Consider the following 18,519-nt stretch of genomic DNA (forward strand, 5'->3'; position numbering starts at 1 on the left):
ACTGGTAAACATCAAATAAAAACACGAGTCAGTTCAAGAGAATTTGCTGCTAAAATGAGCATAAGAGGCGGCGTTCATCTTACCCCTTTACAGGCCCTGGAGTAATCGGTTGCAATTCCATGTTCGTATGACGGGGGCAAGTCCATCCATCGTAAGTAACCGTAAACTAAATTTTGATTTAAAGCTTTCGTGACTGAAGTAATTCATATTCTTAGTTCTTTATTGTTTTATATATATGTTATTATTTTATTGTTTCCCTTCAACGTGACTTTACCGAAAGAACTAAGAATTATAACCGTAAACTATTTACGTTCACCGCCATTCAAACCGCTCCAACCACACGTGGTGTCCGTCACGTGCTAGTGACGTAATACCCATTGGCTGACGTCACGCCGCCGGAAGTGTCGTCACGACGACCGCGAACTTTGCCATCGTTGGCTGTGGTTTCCACACCTGATGACGATTTGCTTGTGCGTTGCGGTCGAAACGTCGTGAGAATTTTTATTGTTTTATATATATTGTATTATTTTATTGTTTCCCTTCTACGTGGTGACTTTACCGAAAGAAACAAGAATATCGTTGAGGAGACTTTTATTTTATTTTTGTTAAAAATAAAAACAAATATTTTTGTTAAAAATAAAATAAAATAAAAAATGTTTTGCTAAACATGGCGAGTTCCTTCAAACACGTCTTGTGGCTTCTGGGCATCCTCCTAATCCATCGTGGGGAGCAGCCAGAAATGTCCGCGGTCGAGAACTCCACGACAACCTTCTACGAGTTGATGAACAACAACAACAACCACCACCGCGAGTTAATTAAACTTAAACCGAGCGTCTCTCCAGGACGAGTTGATGAACAACAACCACCACCACCGCGAGTTAATTAAAAACTTAAACCGAGCGTCTCTCCAGGACGAGTTGATGAACAACAACAACCACCACCACCACCGCGAGTTAATTAAAAACTTAAACCGAGCATCTCTCCAGGACGAGTTGATGAACAACAACAACAACCACCACCACCACCGAGCGTCTCTCCAGGACGAGTTGATGAACAACAACAACAACCACCACCACCGAGCGTCTCTCCAGGACGGCGTCGTTGCACGCCGCGTGGGAGGGAGGGCGACCTGGGCAGGTAAGGAGCAGGGCCACCCCCCTCCCTGTAACAGGCCCCCCCCCCACGTAGTTCATAGTTCTATTTATTTGGTATAGCCCTGTGAGCCATTCGGCTCTTGAATTGAGTGCAACCGCAACAAACAAGCCTCTCTCCCTGCCCCTCTCTCCCTGTGCCATGCCAATGTCACTGTCCCTCTCTCCCTGTGCCATGCCTCTGTCACTGTCCCTCTCTCCCTGTGCCATGCCTCTCTCTCTGTGCCATGCCTCTCTCCCTGTGCCATGCCTCTGTCACTGTCCCTCTCTCCCTGTGCCATGCCTCTCTCCCTGCCCGCCTCTGTCACTGCCCCTCTCTCGTGTTTTTCAAGGATCAGAAGAAACAAGATGCTCGGTGTATTCGGCAACTTGGTTCCGTTCATCATTTCGGTTTTGTTTGTGTTTTGTTTAATGCTTTGTTTTATGTAACCCCCACCCCCTTTTCTAGAAGGAAGGATTTATTTATTTTAACGTCAACATTTTTTTTGTTTTTTCTTCACGCCCTGCCGGGGGGCAGAGCCACGAGCGGCCGTCGCGTAACGTCGTCACCCGCTACGTCCTCGAAACGCTTTCCTTGGTGGTCGTCGCGATGCTGCTGCTACTGCTACTCCTGCTGCTGCTACTACTCCTGCTGCTGCTGCTACTACTGCTGCTACTACTCCTGTTACTCCTGCTGCTACTACTGCTACTCCTGCTGCTACTCCTGCTGCTGCTACTACTGCTGCTGCTACTACTCCTGCTGCTGCTACTACTGTTACTGCTGCTACTACTGCTACTGCTGCTACTACTGCTACTCCTCCTGCTGTTACTACTGCTGCTACTACTGCTACTACTACTCCTGCTGCTGCTACTCCTGCTGGTGGTGAGGAGTCACGTGGTTGCGCTGCAGCAGCAGAGACCTTCCGCGACCACCCAGAGTGCGCCGTGCGATGCGCGCTCGTCAGTAAGGCCCCCTTGTACCGCCAGACCCCCTGTGCCTCGAGGCCCCCCGTGCCTTGAGGCCCCCCCGTGCCTTGAGGCTCCCTCGTGCCTTGAGGCCCCCTCGTGCCTCGAGGCCCCCCCGTGCCTCGCGGCCCCCTCGTACCTTGAGGCCCCCCCGTGCCTTGAGGCTCCCTCGTGCCTTGAGGCCCCCCCGTGCCTTGAGGCTCCCTCGTGCCTTGAGGCCCCCCCGTGCCTTGAGGCCCCCTCGTACCTTGAGGCCCCCTCGTGCCTTGAGGCTCCCTCGTGCCTTGAGGCCCCCCCGTGCCGCGAGGCCCCCCGTGCCGCGAGGCGGAGCGTGTGGACTGCTCAGCGCACTACCGCTCCGGTTGCATCAGCGAGCAGGAACGGAAGCAGCACTCCTCCACGATGCCGCCCGCCCCGGCGCCCGCCCCGGCCCTCGCTCGGTCGCGCCACGTAGAGCCCCTCGGTGCCGCACACGAACTGCAGCGCCCCCACCAGCTCGGAGCCGCAGAGCGTCTTGGCCGAGCAGGGTTCGCACCGCAGCGTGGCGCACGGCACCAGCGCCAGCCACGCCACAGCCTGGCCGAGGCCGTGCGGACGCGGCTGGCGGCTTGAGGAGTGGAGGAGGCTCGTGGCGATGGGGGAGCGGTGCCGCCCCTGCATGCTGCTGCTGCTGCCGTGATCGCGGTGAGGGTAAGAACGCCGTGGCTCCCTCCACTTGCCGACTTTCAGCCCCCTCACGCCTCGCTCCTTCCCTCACCGCCTCTCTATCGCCTCAACTCCGCACCTCAAATCACGTAGCAGGGCCACCACCCCTACCCCCCCCCCCCCCCCACGTAGCAGGGCCACCCCCCCCCCCCCCCCCCCACGGAGCAGGGTCACCCCCCCCCCCAACGCGACGGGGCTCCCAAGGCAGCGGCCCCGATGTAACCCATCCACCCGCCACCGTCTCACGTTGTCTACGTTGTCCGTCTGCTGCTGTCCCAACAGAACCGACGAGACCTCGGCCGTCTAAAACGTCCCGGCTCAACGTCCCTTCGGCAGACTCCCACCGTGGACCAAAGTCGAAGCCTCCGACCGCCTCAACGTTCTGTGCCACGTCGTCATCACCCTCGTGCGGCTGTGCCTCTCTGTGCGTCGCAAGGCGGGCGAGCGGTCAGAAGCGCGCGTTGAGATCACCGACATTATTATTATTTTGGCTGCTGTGAATGTCCAAATGATGGGCCGCTTTGTTGAGCTATCACTTTGTGGCCAAGTTGCTTCTAAGAAAATAAGTTAATGGCTCAAGTGGGCTTGGCCTGGTCGAGTGATGGTTTGGTGTTGTATTTGTACGTGTTTGGGCGGTTTTGTTTCCCTTGTACTTTGCACTGCCGTCATATTTTTGTATTGTTCGTTGTGAAGTTCTTACAACTGTGGCCCTACCGGACAACTGTGAAGAGCGTAATAGCTCATCAGATTCCTACAGCATTAATAAATGTTCTGATCCTGGCACTCATTGGACTGGTATATTTCATCATCACCACCAGTCATGATTCATCCACTGCTGGATGAAAAATGCATCCCCAAGCTCGCACCATCTCTCACGCTCCTGCAGTGTAATAATTCACTTAGCAGCTAGCTACACGCCGATGTTAGCACTCCATGTAACCTGATGATGTCCTCTTAGACGCGTTGTAGTCCTTTATTACCGCTCCTTTATTACTAGAGACCCTCAGCCAAGCCAACTTTCTTTCTCTAATCCAAGTGTTCCTCATTATGTATGGTATATTGCACTTCTTTCGCACCGTACGTAACCAACCGTGCTAATCGGTGGTGCGTGCGGAGGACACCAAACTTAACACAAAACGCAGAACCAAAGAAATGAGTTTTAAATTTAGATTTAAAAGTGCATAGCTCCGGTGGCTTTCTAATATCGGAAGGAAGAGCATTCCAGACGGCCGCAAGAAGCGCATCTGGTTAGCCAAAAACTGCTGCGAGGATGATCAGTTTGCACGAGGGAAGCACAACAAACTGAACAACTCGATGTAAAGACATAATACTGAGGGCCAGTCAAAAGCAGGCCAATTTATGTTAAGCAGCATGGGCAGTTATGCTTGTACAGCCCTTTTTTGTCAAGCGACTGCTGGATGAAGGCCTCTCCCCATGCCGTGGTGTTCGTGGGGTTGTGAAGAAGAAAGGGTTTTATTCGCCATGAAAGTTCACACCGACACGGAATTTACTTTGGTACGATGGTGCATACATTCAACATATAGGAATCTAAAATCTTAAATAAGTTTTAAACAAGTCTTACTATAATAATAAGGGTTAAAAGTCTAACTAACACCAAGGAGCTCAAGTATATAAAATTGAATAAATATCGAATATAAAATAGCTTTAAGATATAATTTAAAAATAAAATATACAAATAGGTTAACATAGTTAATATCGGCAAGGTGTCATTATGTAGATAAAATGTTAAAATCAGTGTAAGCCCTTGGCCTTGTTTAACAGGCCAGCAGCAGATGGGAAGAAACTGTTATGGCGTGAGGTTTTGGTCCTGATGGACCGAAGCCTTCTGCGGAGGGGAGTAGCTGAAACAGAGTGTCCAGGGTGGGAGGAATCGGCCACAATCTTCCTCGCTTGCTTCATGGTCCTTGTCGTGTGCAGGTCCTCGAGGGTTGGTAGATTGCAGGCAATTACCTTCTCAGCAGTGTGGATGACACGCTGCAGTCTGCTCTTGTCCTTGGCAGTGGCAGCAGCGTACCAGACGGTTATGGAGGAGATGAGGATGGATTCAATGATCGCTGTATAGAATTGCACCATCATTGTCTTTGGCAGGTTGAATTTCTTCAGCTGCCGTGGAAAGTACATCCTCTGTTGAGCTCTCTTGGTGAGGGAGCTGATGTTCAGTTCCCACTTGAGGTCCCGGGAGAGAATAGTGCCCAGGAAGCGGAAGTACTTCACCAAGATGGTTAGTCCGAGCTGGTCTTACAAAGGTGAAGGTTAATGACTGGTTCAAATGCCGTTCGCCACCGATATTAGACGCTTCTCCGCGACTGTTGACTCCCCCGTTGCAGCCCGTCAAAATGCTTGATGGGCTGCAACGGCCTCGCGTTTTGTTAAATAAAAATTTTCAAATTCATAAAAAGGATGACAACTCAAAGATACATTTGCTACCATATACTGCACATGCAATCCAGATGTTCCCAGGTTACATTCCGTGTCTCAGCGTTTCTCGTTCAAACCATGGGCAAGTTTGTTTTAATGCCTCCCAGTCTCTGTCCACCCAGCAGCATAAATGGCTACGCCACAGCCATTCAACCGATTGGACTGTTTAGTGATTAAAAGTGTGGGTATTCCCATTTTTTCCAGTGTAACGTAGGCCACATGCCCTCTAGAATAGTGGCTTGAGAAGGCGGTTTCAGGGTTTCCGCTTTTATCTTTGTTACTTTTGAAGACATTCAATCCTGTTTGTTTTGTGCTGAATTGCAGAAACCGACGATGATGGTGGCGGCGTCCATTGTGGGCAGGGTCAGAGGTCACAGACGAGCCCCTCGCCCCTGCTCCTCGGATGGCTGCAGCCCGGAGGGAAATACGTGCGTGCAACGATGCCACCGGATGCGGCCACAACCAGACCCACGTTCCTCCGCCTGCACTGCCGCCCACCCCTCCTGCACTGGCGAAGACCGGCGCTCGCGACGCTGGCCAGCGAGGCATCCCTTCGCTGATGTCCACCGTTACATCGCCGGCGGGTACCGGCGCTCGCGATGGTTACCGCGGACAAAGACCACCGCTGCTGGTCACTCCGCCACAATCGGCCACCGTGGCCGCCGCCGGAGCCGATGCGCCCGCCGGAGCTGGTTCCCCGGTGAGGTCTGCCCGTCCGCGCGTCCGCGCGGCACGCGACGCCGTCGGCGTCCCCGCCGTGACGCTGTAGACGTCCCGCCGTGGCTCGGGTATCGAGACCCCAATGGTTTCACGTTGACATGAACAGAGAACACTGCTCCCGATACCAGGTGGTCTGGTAGCGAACGATTCGCACGAACACTACGCAGCGATGCACTCACCAAGACCAGCACATGCATACACACACTCACACAAGTGGATGGAACTGCACCGGACCGAAATGGTTGCTTTAGAGGGGCTCTCTGCTGCTCCCTTTGGTGGACATTGCCATTTTGGTCGCGGTGGGAAGGGCGTGGGCGAGTTTTGTTCCAACAACGAATAAAACTTGTGCTCCTCACCGCAGTTGTCAACGCGTCGTACGTGTGCAGGTGGATTGCGGTGCACGAGAAAAAGGTGCATTATATGTGCTCAACACACACACGCACTTAAACATCGTGCATGTAACGCGAGCCGTCCACTGCTTATCAAGCGAAATTAACAAAACAATAAATAAGACAAACACTCCACCCACCACCCCACCCCTGTGTAGCCCTTAACAGAGTGTCGGGGCAAGTGCTGTCAGCGAGCAGCAGCAAAAGCAGCGCCTACGAAGGACGGCACGGCGCACGAGGGGATGGGTGGGTGGCCCAGCAGCACGCCCGGATGCCTTTGTCTCCCCCAGTGGCGATGTTAACGACACACCGCACCAGGTGCTCATTTAAAGGCCGAGTCGACCTTGGGGAGGCCCGGGACCGGTTCAGATAAAATTCGTTTTAAATTTTGATTTAAAAGTGGCTTTCTAATGTCGGAAGGAAGAACGTTCCAGACGGCCGCAAGAAGCGCATCTGGTTAGCCAAAAGCTGCTGCGAGGATGATCAGTTTGCACGAGGGAAGCACAACAAACTGAACAACTCGATGTAAAGACATAATACTGAGGGCCAGTCAAAAGCAGGCCAATTTATGTTAAGCGGCATGGGCAGTTATGATTGTGTAGTGATGGTAGCATCACTACTGTGTACACACGCACACGCGTGACGTCACTATGTGGGGGAGCGTCATGACCACGCGGGTCTACACACACGCATGACGTCATCCCGGCTGGAGGCGGGAATGACGTCAGGGCCGGTTCTGGGCTCCGGGAGGCCACGAGGGTGGTGTGAGGCCGTGGCACTCTCTGTGACCCCGGCTGGACACGTGACTGGGGGCCTAGGAGGCACCTCGGAGGGCACGTGGACAGCAGGGGGGCTTCGAGAGGGTTCTCGAAGGGAGGCGTGGCCGGGGTGGGGCCCGGGCACGCCGAGGCCCATATAAGCAGCCGCCTCACGAGGTTCGAGGCTGCCCGTATCAAGAACGAAGATGCATCGTGAAGACGCCAAGAAGAGTCAAGCCTCCAGTCAGCGGACCTGGCAGTAGCCACCTGGCTGGGTCACGCTAGAGTATTTGATAAGTATGTGTTAGCTAGAGTAGGTTGGTGCTCACCACCTTATGTGCAGTGTTATATTACTTACCGTTCTAATAAATCAGCGTTGCCTCCCAAGGAGTCGTGTGTGCACCTAATTCGAACCCACTACAATTGTAGCCCTTTTTTGTCAAGCGACTGCTGGATGAAGGCCTCTCCCCATGCCGTGGTGTTCGTGGGGTTGTGTTGACCGTACTTCACCAAGATGGTTAGTCCGAGCTGGTCTTAGAAAGGTGCAGGTTAATGACTGGTTCAAATGCCGTTCGCCACCGATATTAGACGCTTCTCCGCGACTGAGAAGCGTCTAATATGCCGTTCGCCGGACTTGCAAAATGCTTTATGGGCTGCAACGGCCTCGTGTTTTGTTCAATGCAAATTACAGATAGTCCTCCAGTTACGATGGTCCGACTTATATTTTGCTCTTACGATGGCGATACGACTAAGAATTTACCGCGTGTTTTTTTTACTTTACACTTTACTGTGCAATGCAGTATTGTAATTAATACATACAGTATATAGTTTGTACAGTACGGTACTGTAAATTGCTCTGTTTTGCTAAATTATCATAATTCTTTAAGACTCCTGGGTAGGCTAGGCCATCTTCGACTTACGATATTTTGACTTACGATGGGGTCGTCGTAACGCACCTCTATCGTAAGTAGAGGACTACCTGTACAAATATATAAAGGAAAAGGATGACAACTCAAAGATACATTTGCTACCATATACTGCACTTGCAATCCAGATGTTCCCGGGTTCCATTCCGTGTCTCAGCGTTTCTTGTTGAAACCATGGGCAAGTTTGTTTTAATGCCTCCCAGTCTCTGTCCACCCAGCAGCATAAATGGCTACGCCACAGCCATTCATTGGACCACAGCCATTCATTGGACTGTTTAGTGATGAAAAGTGTGGGTATTCCCACTTTTTCCAGTGTAACGTAGGCCACATGCCCTCTAGAATAGGCTCTCTCTAAAGTTCTCTAGAGTATAGGCCAGTCCACTGGCAGTGGTTTGAGAAAGCAGTTTCTGGGTTTGCACCTTTATCTTTGTTACTTTTCAAGACATTCAATCGTGTTTGTTTTGTGCTGAATTGCAGAAACCGATGATGATTGTGGCAGCGCCCAACGTGGGCAGGGTCAGAGGTCACAGACGAGCCCTCGCCCCTGCTCTTCGTGCGGCTGCAGCCCGGAGGATAAGACGTGCACGCAACGCTGCGAGCAGACGTGTCCGCAACCAGGCCCACGTCCCCCAGCCTCCACTGCTGCCCACGCCTCCAGCACCTGCGGTGACCAGCGCTCAGGACCCTGGCCAGCTGAGCTCACCTCCACCACTGCCTACCCCATCCAGTGCCAGGGGAGACCAAGTCTCATGATCCTGACCAGCCGAGCCCACCTCCACCGCTGCTGCCCCACGTATCCTGCCCCTCGGATGGCTGCAGCCCGGAGGGAAATACGTGCGCGCAACGATGCGACAGGATGCGGCCACAACCAGACCCACGTTCCTCCGCCTCCACTGCCACCCACCCCTCCGGCACTGGCGAAGACCGGCGCTCGCGACGCTGGCCAGCGAGGCATCCCGTCGCTGATGTCCACCGTTACATCGCCGGCGGGTACCGGCGCTCGCGATGGTTACCGCGGACAAAGACCACCGCTGCTGGTCACTCCGCCACAATCGGCCACCGTGGCCGCCGCCGGAGCCGATGCGCCCGCCGGAGCTGGTTCCCCGGTGAGGTCTGCCCGTCCGCGCGGCACGCGGCGCCGTCGGCGTCCCCGCCGTGACGCTGTAGACGTCCCGCCGTGGCTCGGGTATCGAGACCCCAATGGTTTCACGTTGACATGAGCAGAGAACACTGCTCCCGATACCAGGTGGTCTGGTAGCGAACGATTCGCACGAACACTACGCAGCGATGCACTCACCAAGACCAGCACATGCATAGACACACTCACACAAGTGGATGGAACTGCACCGGACCGAAATGGTTGCTTTAGAGGGACTCTCTGCTGCTCCCTTTTAGTGGACATTGCCATTTTGGTCGCGGAGGGAAGGGCGTGGGCGAGTTTTGTTCCAACAACGAATAAAACTTGTGCTCCTCACCACAGTTGTCAACGCGTCGTACGTGTGCAGGTGGATTGCGGTGCACGAGAAAAAGGTGCATTATATGTGCTCAACACACACACACTTAAAACATCGTGCGTGTACAGTAAACGCTTGTTAATGCGACACATATGGGGTTTCTGGCCTTTGCCGAATTATCCAATATTCCGATTAATGTACAATGGTACTTCACAGTGCCTCCTGCCCCAATACATCATGTTTTCAAAATTTGGTGAAGGTGGGGGGGTGAGGTGAATGGCGATGGTGGGGGGTGAGGCGATGGTGGGTTGTTGGGCAGATAGTGATGTTTGGGGGTGGGGCGGAAAGTAATGGTGGGGTGTTGGGCGAATAGCGATGTTGCGGGGTTGGTCGGATAGTGATTGTGGGGTTTATGACGGATAGTGATGGTGGAGGGTGAGGCGGATGGTAATGGTGGGGGGGTTGGGCAGATAGTGGTGGCGGAGGGCACGGTGAATAGTGATGGTGGGGGCTGGGGCTTTTTGTGATAGTGGGAGGGGGGGGTGAGATGGTGGAGCAGGATGGAGGGGAGGCGGAGAGAAGATTTTCAGACGAAAATCTTCTCCCCGTGGCAGAGCCTTTTTCCCGATTAAAGGCCTCCTGCAAAAGTCATCATAAATATTCGAGAGGTTGACTCTCAGGTGGCCTCCCACTTCGTGGACCCGCTCCTCGGCCACGAAGGAGGAGCAGGCCCTCTGTGACCCACGCCGTCACCCCCACCGCAGCTCGGGGGTCGCTTTGCGGGACGAGCCAATCAGCTGCTGCTGTCGGGTCCGGCTGCTCTTTTTCCGCCGGGGTCGTTGAGGTGGCTTCATGGCCGCCTCCATCTCGAAGGCGGATGTCCTTGACAGCGGCCTCCTCCCAGAACCCGACTGGAGAACTGGTCGACCTCAGCTATAACGGAGGACCGCACGGGCACAGACAGCAGCTGCTCACATCCGAGCAGGGGCGGCTCGGCCCGTCAGGAGTCAGGCGTCGTGGAGGAGGTGGATTCTGGGGGAAAGCGAGAACTAGGGCAAAGTGGGGGGATGCCATCAGCACTGGGCAGTACCTGGACAGTAGCCTTAATCGTCACGCAATGCCAGCACTCACATTCGTCATTCAGTCATCGACGTCAACATGCTATTATCATTGTACTTAAACGTCGGCCGCACGGAGAGATTGCGATTGGAACGGAGCTTGCAACATGTACGACCCAAAGACATCATCGTGACCTTGAGAAGGGTGGCCTTGGCTAGGTAACGTGTCTGGACGGCCATGTCATCAATGTTTTTATTGTAATTATATACTTATATTTAATATCAACGTAATTGTAACGTGTAACGTTCTACGATGGGGGCGGAGCCTTGCCGAAGAAGAGGGCGGGGCCACCAGAGGTTGTGGCAGTGACGTCACCAGAGGGCGGGGCTCGAGGCCTGGACTGTTGGCAACAGTTGGAGCGGGCGGGGGGGGGGGGCAGTTGCCATGGCTACCCGGGTTTGTTGTTGCCCAGCCACATCGCCATCATATTTACTTGTTTAATTAGCGCTCATATTCTTGGTTCTTTCGGTAAAGTCACGCTGAGGGGAAACAATAAAATAATAATATATAAAAAACAATAAAATTCTCACGACGTTTCGACTGTAACGCAAACAGTCATCATCAAACAGTCATCATCAGCAAACACCTGATGATGACTGTTTGCGTTACAGTCGAAACGTCGTGAGAATTTTATTCTTTTATATATATTTTATTATTTTATTGTTTCCCTTCAACGTGGTGACTTTACCGAAAGAACCAAGAATGTGAATCACTGCAGTCACGAAAGCTTTAAATCACAATTAGCGCTCGTTTACCATGTATTTACTTATTGTTACCGAGACCATCCTCACTAACTTACTTGTTTAAAAGATGGCAACTCGTCACGTTTTTAAGAGGAAAAACCGAAGAGGCAAATGTACATACAAGTGCCGCTGGGAGATGTGGCCACAAGCCAAAGAGTAACACACCTTGAAAGTCGTCAACTCTACGTATGAATGTACTCGTAATCGGACCACCTCCTTTGCCAGCACCAAAATATAATAATAGGGTTTTTCCACTTTTTTTCTGGCAACAAAACTGAAACCTTTTTTTATTGTTATTATGATTATATTTTGGTACTGGCAAAGGAGGAGGAGGTCCAATGATGTAGATGCTTAACCCCGAGCTCCTCATTACTTTGATAGTGGCATTGTCTTTGAGCTGTACGACGCCTTTTGGCGTCATCTGGTCGAGCACCAATTGGGTCGAGGCTCTAAAGAAAGCCGTCTCTGGTGTGGACCAATCAGATTCAAGGACAATGCATCATATTATAAGAGTGTGTTTTTACTGGTAGGAACGAAGTTGTAAACTGAGTGTACCAGCCTGCAATAGATGAATGCGTCCGTCCGTCCGTCCCCTTTCAATACTTTAACGAAGTGAAATCTCCTGCTGTTGGGTGTAAAATCAGCAATAGACAGCGCAGAGACTTGTCCTACCAGCCCACCCTGCAGGGACCTGTTTGTTGTTGCATTTTTGACCACAAGTATTGTGGTTAATGCAGTAACATGAATCCTTGTAAAAAAAAGGCTTCAGTTTTGTTGCCAGAAAAAAGGGGAAAAACCCTATTATTATACTAACGTACTCATCGTCGGTATTAAATAATTGTTTACTATCGATCAAGCACGGGCAAGTCAAAGTTGTTTCCCACTGAAGCAAGCGAGTGGTGGTGTTGACTGGTACTCGTGATGAGCACCTGCCCCAAGTCTGTTACGGCTACACGGGGGGGTTTCTTTCCTTGTCTTTGGTCAGAATCTCAATCTATATTCACGCTGGAGGAATACGATGAACCCGAAAGCTCGTTTTCACAGATTTTCAGTACCTTGGTTCGCCTCGTAGACCGCGACCGCTTCGGCCCAAGCGGCTGTGGATGAGGACCTCGCAGGCTTCTTAGAATCCGGAGTCAAAAGGGAGGGGAACCGGGGGCGGAGGGAAAAAATTGTGAAGCGTGCCGCTAAGCACGCTCCTCACGTACAGCTGCAGAGACGAAGATCCCCCCCCTGGTAGCCTTGGGCCAGAGCCGTGCTGAAGACCAGCATGGCACAACACGCCTGGCCACCTTTGTCTCCCCTATGCTGATGTTTTCAAGGGGAGGTCTCCACATTGGGTAATGTTTGTTGTCTGAGTGGACGTAGAAGAGGCCCACGACTTTTTCAAATAAATCTCAACCACTGTAGAATATAAATTCGCGCTACTCCTCTAGCGAGGCAACAGCCCTGCCGACTCCCCACACGGGAATCTACACACACACACAGCGACACTCGCTCCACTCACCATGTCAAAGTCTTTCTGTGCAATCTTCTCGTACGAGGTCATCCTTCGGGAACCTTGAGCGTGGCAAGAACGCAGCTATTTGGCTGACGTCACGGCACGTCACGTGCTCCGTGGTGCACGAATCAGAGAGGAGCCCAGCACACGAACCACTAGCACGCGCCTCGCGCACCCTTCTGAACAGACTGTTGGTAGAAGTTGCACACACACCCCAACAAATACACTTCGTATATAACACGCATGAATACGAATGTAAATACATGTTCTGTTGTCCAAATATTGAATTCAGATACCAACGTGGTGCTGCGGGGTATTTGTCTTTGCGTGAGTGTGTAAATGTGGGAAGCGGTAGTGTCGTGATGAACACACTTCGCCACGAAGTCGGCCAACTAGTTAGATTCCCGCTCACGGCAAAGACCAGTGACGATTGTCTGAATCGGTTATGGCCTTGCCTCGGTCGATCACTGATACGTTGTTTTTTTAGCTCTATTTTGGTGTTTTTGAAAACGTTTTGGTTTAGCCATGTTTGTTTGTTGTAGTACAGAGTTAGCCTGATAACTTTAATCTAAATTTTCTTATGGTTGTTATTGTTTGACTTGCATCCCACTGGAATTTTTGCACACAGCGTTGAAATGCGGTGTTTTTTCTGGAAGACTTTGCTGTTTTTCTGTTGCGTGTGGCCACTTTAAGATGTTTCCTTGTTCATGTTTTTGTTTGTTGCGGTTGCACCGGAGTCAAGAGGTGCGTGGCTCACAGGGCTATATACCTAAAAAATAAACTTGAATTAGCACGGTTGGCTACGTACGGTAATAAAGAAGTTCAACATACGTACAATGAAAGCACCAAAGAGTAATTCCTGCAGTCACGAAAGTGCCAAATCAAGTTTGATACGTACACTGCACGACAAAGTCGGAGATCCGACTGAAATTCCCAGCCATGGCCAACATCAGTGGTCAGTGATACCTGAAGCACTGCTCATCGCCAACCCATGCTGTCAAGGGGTGCCTCTGCGGATGTGTATACTTTAACTTAGCTATTTCAATGCTAAATTCTATGCTAATTCCTTTGTCAAGGGGTGCCTCTGCGGATGTGTATGCTTTAACTTTAACATAGCCTTTTCTGTGACCAGTTACAAGCTAATCACTCAGCCATTTCAATGCAAAATTATATGCTAATTCCTTTGTCAAGGCGCATTGTTTCTTCTCACACAGCTTAAAGGTCGTGATCTGAGCGTGGCTTTTTCACTCCAGCGCTGTCCTACCAGACAGTCTCGTCCCTTCACCTGATGAAGGCCGCTTGTGTTGTGGCCGAAACGTCGTGAGAATATTATTGTGTTATTTTATTTTATCAATTTATTATTTTATTCTCATTCTACGTGACTTTACCGAAAGAACCAAAGAAGATGAATCCTTGCAGTCACGAAAGCTTTAAATCGAAATTTAAGCGTAGTGAAGTTATGGTCAAACAACCCAGATCATCAACATGGCAAAAAGAAAGGCCTTCATCTAGCCGTGGATTGTCACAGGTCTGCTGAGCTCCATTCTTCATATGCAAATCGATGGTATTCACATTCTGGTGTTTAAAGACGACTTAAGTCATAATTACATCTTTTTAAAGCCAAATCAAAACAGCCACCAAGATTTATAAAAATAAAACACCCACTTAAAATATATTTTTAATAACAATTATAATACAATTAATGAGTCCTGCAACGCTTTGATAAGTCTCACAACACACTTTGGTGAGTCCTGCTTTGCAAAATACCTGACCAGTACCTCCTCAGTAAACAAGAGTTCAAATACAACTCTTATCCGAACCAATATTACCCTCGTATATCCTGTTATCCGCCGGTCCTATACGGTCCACAAAAAACTCCTATTACTCGCACCCCTGTTCGTCATATCACCCACGGATATCCACATGTGTTGTCCCATCCCTGCAACGTGGAATGACATAATCCCGTCATCCGCAAATCTTTCGAGGATAAGAGAGTCGCCGCGTGCGGGTAACAGGGCCGGAGGATAAGCGGAGTTCTCCGGAACACGATTGAAATGTCGGTGCTGTGCTGTGGCTCGCCTGTGACACGTAGCCCGTTGGCACGTGGATGGGAGGTATGGGCCCATTGCGAAAAATCATGGGAATTTTGGTTGGACCTGGTTCCAGAGCCAAAATCAACAGGACGTTTTTGCCAGTATCAAAGGATGAAAAAATAAGAATATGTTTTACCCTTTCTGGCAATTAAACAGCAGGTGTTAAGATGTTCAAACACCAAATTGAAACCTTTTGCAAGGAATCAAGTCTGCATGACACCACACACACTACTTGTGGTGAACATGCAAACAAACATGCTCTGATAATATATGGGCATTGTCTTGGAAACTGATTGGCCTACACCATAGACAGCCTTCTTTAGGGCCTAGTCTCACCAGTGTCAGACCAGAGAACGCCAAAAGGCGAACGATACAAAAACAATGTACTATCAGAGCATTTATAACTTGGAGTGAGCAGCTAGAAAATTGGGACATTTTTGCCAGTATCAAAGTATGAAAAAATAACAATAGTGATTTGAAGCTTTGGTGACTGCAGGGATCCATACTCCTCACAAGGCAGCAGACATCGCAGCTGTCACGATTTTCACCTGAAGACGGGCACTTGTGTTGCGTTCGAAACGTCGTGATTTATTTCATTTTATTTCCACCTACGTGACTTTACCGAAAGAACCAAAGAGTATAAAGAACAATAGCGTTTACCGTTTCCGGCAATAAAACAGCAGGTGTTAAGATGTTCAAACACCAAATATAAACCTATTGCAAGGAATTAAGTACTGCTTTAACCACACGTGCTCTGTTACAGTTATATACACAATGGGTCCATGTTAACCAACCCAACGCCCCCACACAACACCCCCACCACAATGCTAAAATACATTCAGGAATCTTCATTCTGGAATCCAATCGCAAACCAAACGGAATCGCCGAATCGCGACGATTTGCATAATTGATCGCTAGGATGCGAGACATCTCGAGTTTAATATGATCGATGTTTTTACTTGGTTTTGCATTCCGAACTGCAATCGTGAGCCTGGACAATTTGCTCGATTGAGATGATTAATCGGCGGCCAACTCGAGAGGACAATGCCGGTAAGGGGGGAGGGGGGGCGAGTTTACGGATTAATCCAGCAGAAGATTCACTCCGGGTGACTTTCTTTCGAAGATTCGGGGATGTTTGTTTGTTTGTTTGCCCCCGCCCCCCATTTCCAGAGCCAAAATCAATTAGTTTGATCGCGACGCCAGTTTGAATTAGGGTGGCGGACACAGCGGGCTAACCGCTTGTTGTTCATCACAGCCACATAAAGCCACCTGGGTTAGATTCCAGACCGCGTGGGGAGTGTCTCTACATTTGCGCCTCTGTTGAAACTGTACAGTAGTCACCCTACAAGGTAACCGGTACCGGTCATACTTATCGCAATCCTGAAACAAATCCCTTAAAATCTGTGAAATTAGAATTGGACAGCAGCTGCAGCAACTTTGGCCGCAAATTATTGCAGAGCCCACGCCCCCCACCCCCGCCCCTCCTGAAAAAGTCGAGTGACTGTGATGTTCTCCTCTGGGGTGAAACGATTGAAATAAGAAAATAATATTTAGAAAAAAAAACACTTTTTTTAAAGCACGCTTTAATGTACCCCACTGGTAATGTAATAACTCCACGACTCCAGGAAGTGGCCCCGAAGCTTGCCGTGACGTAAGGGAACCCGTGGTGATTTACAGCCAACGTCAGTTGAGCGTGGACAATTAGACCCAAGCTGAAACGTCTCCATATATATAAAAGGCAAAGTGGTGAATGTGTGTGTCTGTTCAAAAATGTTTAGCGTACTTCCCGACATACAACAAACTTGAAATTTGCCATGTGGGTACTTTCCAGACTGTACACCATGCAACAATTATAAAAATACACTTTTTTTGGGGGGGGGGTGGGGGGGGGGTGAGCTCAATAATGCATTTATTTTTTGTACGGCAAGTGAGCTGTGACGTCAAATCTATCATGTGACCCGCGCATGTGGAAGTGTAACGCATTGTAGTGTAGTGGTTAGCGTGCTGTGTGTGTGTGTAATCTGTGTGTGTGTAATATGTGTGTGTGTATGTGTAATATGTGTGTGTGTGTAATCTGTGTGTGTGTGGAAGCGTAACGCATTGTAGTGTAGTGGTTAGTGTGCTGTGTGTGTGTGTAATCTGTGTGTGTGTGTAATCTGTGTGTGTGTGTATGTGTGTGTGTGTAATCTGTGTGTGTGTGTAATCTGTGTGTGTGTAATCTGTGTGTATGTGTGTGTGTAATCTGTGTGTGTGTGTGGAAGTGTAACGCATTGTAGTGTAGCGGTTAGCGCGCCGCGCTACGAACCCGGCGACCCGAGTTCGATTCCAGCTCACTGCCCCCACCGGTGACGATTATTTTAACCGGTCCTGGGTCTCCCCTAGGTCGACTCAGCCTCAAGCGAGTAACTGCTGTGGTGTGTGAACATCGCCACTGGGGGGACAAAGGCGGCCGCGTGTGGTGGATCCAAGTCCCGGGCGAAGCCGGGGGTAGTACAGCTGGTAACATATAAAACATCTTCTTTGGTTCTTTCGGTAAAGTCACATAGAATGAGAATAAAATAGTAAATTAATAAAATAAAATAACACAATAAAATTATCACGACGTTTCGGCCACAACACAAGCGGCCTTCATCGTCCCTTCACCTGATGAAGGCCACTTGTGTTGTGGCCGAAACGTCGTGAGAATTTTGTTGTGTTATTTTATTTTATTAATTTATTATTTTATTCTCATTCTACGTGACTTTACCGAAAGAGCCAAAGAAGATGAATCCTTGCAGTCACGAAAGCTTTAAATCGAAATGTAAAACATGTTTAAAAGTTTGCAGTCGATACCACATTGGGAAGTGGGTAAAAATGTAGATACAAGATTTGAGGATACAACAGAGTGAGTTAATAGAAAGCGTGTATTCTTGGTTCTTTCAGTAAAGGCACGTAGAAGGGAAATAAATAAATAGAACAATACAATTCTCACGACGTTTCGATTGCAATCATCATCAGGTGTGAAAACCACAGTCAAGAAAATTTGATGATGATTTGCTTGCGTTGCAGTCGAAACGTCGTGAGAATTTTATTGTTTTATATTTTTATTATTTTATTGTTTCCCTTCAACGTGACTTTACCGAAAGAGCTAAGTATATACTTGAACGATGTTAAGCTTATTCTTGGTTCTTTCGGTAAAGTCACTACGTAGAAGGGAAACAATAAAAATATATAAAACAATAAAATTCTCACGACGTTTCGACTGCAACACAAGCAATCATCATCAGGTGTGAAAACCACAGTCAAGAAAATTTTATGATGATTGCTTGCGTTGCAGTCGAAACGTCGTGAGAATTTTATTGTTTTATATATATTTTATTATTTTATTGTTTCCCTTCAACGTGGTGACTTTACCGAAAGAACCAAGAATATGAATTCCTGCAGTCACGAAAGCTTTAAATCAAGATGTTAAGCTTGTTGATGGCCACATTAAAGTACGCTGCTGCTGCTGATGCTGCGTTTGCTTGCCGGGAGAAATTATTTTTTTTAACAATTTTGCCGCTAACGCCATCGTTAAGATAGAAATATCGTAAGTCG

At 49.5% G+C, this 18,519-nt stretch overlaps 1 long non-coding RNA gene across 1 annotated transcript; it reads left to right on the plus strand.

Moving 5' to 3' along the window:
- The first annotated feature begins 382 nt into the window (after positions 1-382).
- LOC142906418 (uncharacterized) lies at positions 383-3,584 on the plus strand. Its single transcript, XR_012930233.1, has 2 exons — positions 383-2,786; positions 3,084-3,584. It is a non-coding gene; the product is annotated as an uncharacterized LOC142906418 (long non-coding RNA).
- The last annotated feature ends 14,935 nt before the right edge of the window (positions 3,585-18,519 follow it).

The sequence above is a fragment of the Petromyzon marinus genome, chromosome 64 (assembly GCF_048934315.1).
Source record: "Petromyzon marinus isolate PM22_M1 ecotype Great Lakes invasive population chromosome 64, UKy_Petmar_22M1.pri1.0, whole genome shotgun sequence".
Lineage (NCBI taxonomy): Eukaryota > Metazoa > Chordata > Hyperoartia > Petromyzontiformes > Petromyzontidae > Petromyzon > Petromyzon marinus.